The sequence below is a fragment of the Crocuta crocuta genome, unplaced genomic scaffold, assembly GCF_008692635.1.
Source record: "Crocuta crocuta isolate KB4526 unplaced genomic scaffold, BGI_CrCroc_1.0 scaffold142, whole genome shotgun sequence".
Classification (NCBI taxonomy): Eukaryota; Metazoa; Chordata; class Mammalia; order Carnivora; family Hyaenidae; genus Crocuta; species Crocuta crocuta.
The window spans coordinates 1,377,104-1,383,806 of NW_027528892.1; positions in this window are offsets into that span (position 1 = coordinate 1,377,104).

Below are 6,703 nucleotides of genomic sequence, written 5' to 3' on the forward strand. Positions count from 1 at the left end.
GGATGGCAGTTATGAAAGAGTTGGACCATAGCAAGTGCGGGAGAGGATGTTTATTAATCTTGAGAGAGGGAGAGAGAGTACAAGCCAGGGAGGACCAGAGAGGGGGAGAGAAAACCCCAAGTAGGCTCTGCACTGTCAGCACAGAGCCCAGTGCAGGGCTTGATCCCTTGAACTGTTGGATCACGTCCTGAGTCGAGGTCAAGAGTTGGACACTCAGGCTGCCTGAGTGTTGAGCGTCCAACTGAGGTCATGATCTTACAGTTCATGAGTTCGAGTCCCGTGTCAGGCTCTGTGCTGACAGCTCAGAGCCTGGAGCCTCCTTTGGATTCTGTGTCTCCTTTTCTCTCTGCCCCTTCCCAGCTCATGCTTTGTCCTTCTTTCAAAAATAAACATTTTTTAAAAAGTAAAAAAAGTCAGACACTCAACTGACCAAGCTACCCAGGCGCCCCAAGAAATCTGAACTCTTACACATGGCCAGTGGGAATGAGAAATGGTAACACTGCTTTGGAAAACATTCTGGCAGTCCCTCAAATGTAAATACAGCTACCATGTGACCTGGTGGTTCCGCTTATTACTCCAGAGAAATGAAGCTATACATTTGCACAAAGAGTCACACACAGACATTCACAGCGGCATTATATTCGATGACCCACGTGGAACTCACCAGCTGAGGAATGGCCACAGCAGCTGTGGTGCCCCCATACGGTGGGCTATTCTCCGGCCACAGAAAGAGCGAAATTCCTGTATATGATCCACGGTGGAGGACACTCAAACACCTCATGCTCAGGGGAAGAAACTAGAGCAGTGGCCGTGGCAGTTGGAGAGAAGGGGACGGATTTGAGAACTAGTCGGGAGGTGGCCTAGTGATGGCCCTCAGTCAGTTGGGGAGACTGCATAGGGCATAGGGTGCCTTCCCTTTGCCAAATGCTGGTGACCCGGAAACTTACTTTTTTTTTTTTAATGTTTTGTTTTATTTTTGAGAGTGAGAGAGCTCGGGGGAGGGACAGAGGATCTGAAGTTGATTCTGTGCTGACAGCAGAGAGCCCAACGCGGGGCTCGACCTCACAAACCCTGAGATCATGAATTGAGCCAAAGCCAGACACTCAACCCACTGAGCCACTGAGGCACCCCAACCCGGAAACTTCTTCTGCACTGAAACCCAAGCTGTTCCTTCAGCCTGAGTTCTTGCCTCACAAATCGATCTTCATTTCTCCTGTTTGTATTACATTATGAGAGAAGTAGGTTCTTGGGGGGAATTCACACAGCTGCTGAGGTGCAGGAAGGAGACACGGGAGGTACGGCTCTTGCCCTCCTACCCCCTTACTCACAGCCCCTCTGCTACCCCTGTGAGCACCCCGGGGGTCCCAGGGATGTGTGTGCCCGCGTCCGAGTGGAGTGGGTTGTGCGGAGCCCGGCTGCTGTGTGCTGCTCCCTGGGAAGAGCACCTGCAGCCTCTAGCACTCTCCGCCCCGTGGGCGTTGACTCCAGCTCCAGTCCACGGCTACGGGGTGCAGGTAGCACACGTGAACGTTGATCTCTGGGCACCGTTGTGAGCTTTCCTGCCGGAGAAACTCCGAGAAGTGGCCCTTGTCTGGATCCCCACCATCATCAGGACCTGACCCGTTCTGTTTAACAAGTGCTTTTTTTTATGTTTTTTATGTTTATTTATTTTTGAGAGAGAGAGAGAGAGAGATCGAGGGAGGGGCAGAGAGAGAGGGAGACACAGAATCCGAAGCAGGCTCCAGGCTCTGAGCCCAGTGTGGGGCTTGAACTCACCTGACCTGACCTGACCTGACTTGAGCCGATGTTGGATGCTTAACTGACCAAGCCACCCAAGCTCCTCAGCAAGTGGTGGGTTTTTTCTTTTCTTTCTTCACCATCTGTTTGCCAAGCGCTGTACTAGGTGCTTGGATAGATCCGTGAGCGGGACAGGAAGCAAACCCCTGGCTTCCTGGGGCCTTCAGTGTGGTGAGGAGATGGGCAGTAAACGCCAAGCACAAAACCCAGGGTGCTCAGCTGTCCTGGTTTGCACAAGACACAGGACCTCGGGTGCTAAAACTGGGAGTCTCGGGCTAGCGCGCAAGGAAAGTTGGTGGTGTGAAATGATATTAATTACCGGAGAAGTCAGAGCAGGGTGAGGAGGGGGATCATGGGCGCGGGGGGAGGGGGTTTAGGCAGGGGGATGGCCAGGGTACCAGCTGAGCCCGAACATCAGTCATCTTCAAAGTCTGTGCCAACCACGGGCAGACAGGCGCCTTCTCTTTCATCCACGTTGGTTCCTTTCCTTCCAGCGTGGCTGAGTATCTTTTTGTGCATAAATGCCTCCATCTTCATTTCTGAGGCCTCCGGCTGTGGTCGCCAGCAGGTCCTCTGCCCCTGGTGGGCTTCAAGTCTCAGCTCCGGTGCCCGCGCCTGTGCGCGCGCTTCAGTAGGTGTTTAACAAGGACGTGTTCCTTTGTGCCCCAAGAGCAGGAGTTCGAGCTCTACCGGCACTAAGTGCTAAAGGTGCCCCGAAATGCACCAGCTACTCCCTCTAGGGATGGCCGCGCTGGTAACGACCGCATCGCTGCCCATTCCAGGCGCCGGAAACCCTGGAAAGCAGTGCAGACTTCACGTAGGCTGAAAACACACTCCCGTGCACCAGGGCTTCCTGTAAGGGCTGTAAAACCGATACCTCTGGTGCACTCCCAGATTACGCAGGGTGATGACCAGCGCTGGTGAGGACGGCGGCAGAAGTGACCTCGCGTACGAGGACCTGGCAGTGCTTTCCAGGCTGCAGCATGGCTTGTGGGTAGCACGTGTGCCAAGCACGCCGCCCTTGGCTCAGACCTTCATCTCCTGGGGGCTCATCCTAGGAGACGAGCAGCAAACCACCACGTGGTTCGCAAAAGATGTTCCCCAAGGTGTTGTTTACAGTAACGGAGGAGGGAGACCCACACGTGTGACGGTAGGGACGGGAGGGTGTTGCGCACCATTTGTGGTCGGAATCCGGTGTGCCTGCCGAGGATACTGGGCCCTCCTACCTGGAAAGATGGTGCGCAAATGCCAACTACAAAATGCCAGAGCCATGGCGAGATTAGCAACTTCTCATTTGGCAGATGCCCCAGTAATGACCAATTCAGGCAAGAGCGTCACCCAGGGCGGCTTGAAGCAGCAGGTGCAAGTCTGAGGAGGAAGGAGTCCCAGGGCCCTCAGGCAGGGGACTTCCTGCTTAGCAGGGGGACAGCCCTTCTTGGTGCCCTGGCCAGGCGGCCTCAGCTGGTGGCGAGCACAGGCTGCCCCGCAGTGACGTGCCAAGTGGTTGGCATCACTGCTGCCAGGACCTGTTCCCGAGGAGGCCCTGGGCCCGGGTGCAGGGACGTTCTGCAGAAGAGCCGCCCGGGGCTCCTGAAAGGCAGCAGTGGCATCACAGAGACAGAGGGACCGATGAAACCAGAGGAGCCCCAGGAGACGGGACAGCCAGATGCAACACCACGTCCCCAGGCAGCAGGGACTGAAAAGGAATTGCCCCGAAGGGCAGTGTTGGGACAGTTGGTGAAACTGGAGCGTGGGCTCCATCAGCGTGAAGTGCTTGGTTTTGGCCACCGTGCTGTGGATGTGTAAGAGACGTCCTTGTCCAGAAATGCCCCTCGGCGACAGAATGTATGACGTGTGCGATGCACTCACACACACCTCTGGAGAAGGAAAACGGGGTATTTATATGGAAAGCTCAGCACACAGCATCTGCTGTAGGTTTCAGAAGCTCGCAGACCCTCCCTGTCAAATGGGTTAAGAATAGGCTCGTAGGAGCCGTGTTTATCGACGCAGCGGAGTTGCAGACTGAGCCAGTGTTAGGCTATGAAGGCAGAAACGCTCCCGACACACCTTAGCCTTGACTTGCCCATCTGAGGCCCGAGGCACAGTGTGTGCGGATCAGGTTCTTTTCTTGGTGGAACACCAGTGAAGAAGTCGACTGGCATAGAGTCGTGCTGAATGAAAAATACATGCCCTTAAGTCCTGGCATCGCAATTCAGGGTAGTCACCCTGCAGGGCCAAGAAGTCTGGGATCTCCCATCTCTCAGTCCCTCCTGGGCACACGCGCAGTGAGGGGAATGCCAGTCAAAGCCGGCACCATTTATATTTAAGTTTATACTTGATTTTAGGGGCACCCGGGTGGCTCGGTCGGTTGAGTATCCGACTCTTGACTTTAGCTTACGTCTCAGCTCAGGTCATGATCTCATGGTTCATGAGTTCGATCCATGCGTGGGGCTCCACACTGACACAAAAATTCAGAAGCACAATAGAGCGTATGCTGAAAAGGCTCTGGGTGCCCACTCCCCCCTCCCACTCCATAGACAACCTGTATCAGCTAGAATGGACTACACCATGCTGCAGTAACATGTAGCCCCAAAGCCCCTGTTGCTGAAGGAAAAGGCTTTATTTCTCACTCACACCGCATGTTCATCGAGGCTTAGCTGAGTCCCTGTTTGGCATCACCCTTATTCTTTTTTTTTCTTTAAAGATTTTTTTAAAAATGTTTTTTCTTTATTTCTGAGAGAGACAACATGAGCACGGGAGAGGCAGAGAGAGAGGGAGACACAGAATCGGAAGCAGGCTCCAGGCTCCGAGCTGTCAGCACAGAACCCCACGCGGGGCTTGAGCTCATGAACTGCGAGGTCATGACCTGAGCTGAAGTTGGCAGCTTAACCAACTGAGCCACCCGGGCGCCCTGGCATCACCCTTATTCTGGGGCCTTGGCTGGTCTGTCTGGGATGCAGGCTGGCAGCACAGGTGTCACCTGAAGCACTGCCAGTGGGGAAGGGAAGAGCGTGGGGATCTGTCCGCACACTGGCTCTCAGAAGCTTCTACCTGGAGAGGCACTTGTGCTCCTACTTCCAGCACATCACGTGGGTACATCTGATCTCAAGGGGACAGGGGGGTACCGTCCTCCTGTGTCCCTCCGAGGAGAATCACTGCGTGCTCAGGGAACCCATACTTAGGTGCACTGCATGGTCATCATCCCTCCCCAGCCCCCTCCCAGTTTCTGGAGATAAAGATGCCAATGAAAAGTGATTTCTGGGGTGCCTGAGCAGGAGAGGGCCAGAGAGAGAAGGAGACAGACTCTGAAGCAGCTCCAGGCTCCGAGCTGTCAGCACAGAGCCCGACGCGGGGCTCGAACCCACGAACCATGAGATCATGACCTGAGCCGAAGTTGGACGCTTAACCGACTGAGCCTCCCAAGCGCCCCTATACACACACAATCTTAGTGGCTCCATTTTTCTGGAGAACCCTGACTAATACTGTAAAATCTAAAATTTGGGAAACAGGAGCGCCTGGGTGGCTCAGTCAATTAAGCGTCCCACTTCGACTCAGGTCATGATCTCGCAGCTTGTGAGTTCGAGCCCCACATCAGGCTCTTTGCTGACAGCTCAGAGCCTGGAGCCTGCTTCGGATTCTGTGTCTCTCTCTGTCTGGCCCTGCCCCACTCACGCTCTGTCTCTCAAAAAATAAATAAATGTTAAAATTTGGGAAACAAATGCACCAGAGAGGAAGGGATTTTCTTTTCCTGTTTAATAAAAGATTTTATTTTTAAGTTATCTCTGCCCCCAACATGGGGCTCAGACTCACAACTCCAAGATCAAGTGTCACACACTCCACTGACTGAGGCAGCCAGCCTCCCCAGGAAGGGGTTATCTTCGAGATCAGATCAGTACTGAGATGCATCGCACACATGGTCCACTCTCAGAGGATGTGCAAATGAGCCCTTCAATGCAAGATGGGAGTCAAACACTTCGGTGCCCCTAGGGGACAGGTGTCCTAAAGTTCTGAAAGCCTTGCGGACACCTCCTTTCCCCAGTGTGGCTTACAGTCAGCTCCTGTCATCATTATGCAAGTATCTTAACGCACTGGGGGAAAGAAATGCTTCCTTGTTAGCACAAAAACTGGTATTTGAATGAACTGTGCCTTGCAGCACCCCTGTTAGGGATTGAATTGTGACTCTCCCCCTCCCTACCACCAAAAGACACACTGAAGCCCTTCCAAGTCTCCAGGACTTTGGGGAATAGTATCTTTGCAGATGATCGGATTTAGAAGTCACCGAGGACGGGCGCTAGTGGAACATGACAGGTTGTGCTTAGAAAATGAGGAAGTTTGTACCCAGAGATAGAGAAGCACAGAGGGAAGGTGATGTGTGTCGATGAGTGCCAGCTGTTGCCAGCGAGCCGCCAAAAGCTCGAGGAGCGCACGGCACCGGTTCTGCTCGGCCTCAGAAGGAACCGACGCGGACACACTTGGCTCGCAGACCTCCAGCCTGCAGAGCCGGGAAGTGGCGCGTTTCCATCGTGGAAGGGGCTTGGTCCAGCGGCGCCAGAGCCCCCCCCCCCGCTTCAGCCATACACAGCCGAAGGCCTCAGGCAGAAGGAGGTGCAAACACATGCTTCAGTGCACAGAGGGGAGAGGCTTTCTTTGGAAGAAACCAAGGACTTTTAAAGGTGCCATCCAGCCCCTCCCACGCCTGACTCCTTGCTTGGTGACAGACTCCGGGGCAGCCCTGACCACCTGTGTGGACTCTTAGATGCCCACCCCCGCCTTGGCCATGCAGGGGCCTCCCCAGTGACACAAACGCAGAGGTGGAAACCCGTTTCTTCTAGACAGTAAACCTTGAGACCGGGGCTCAGGAAACATCTGTTTATTCCAAAAAATACCAAGTTGCCACTCCACCGCT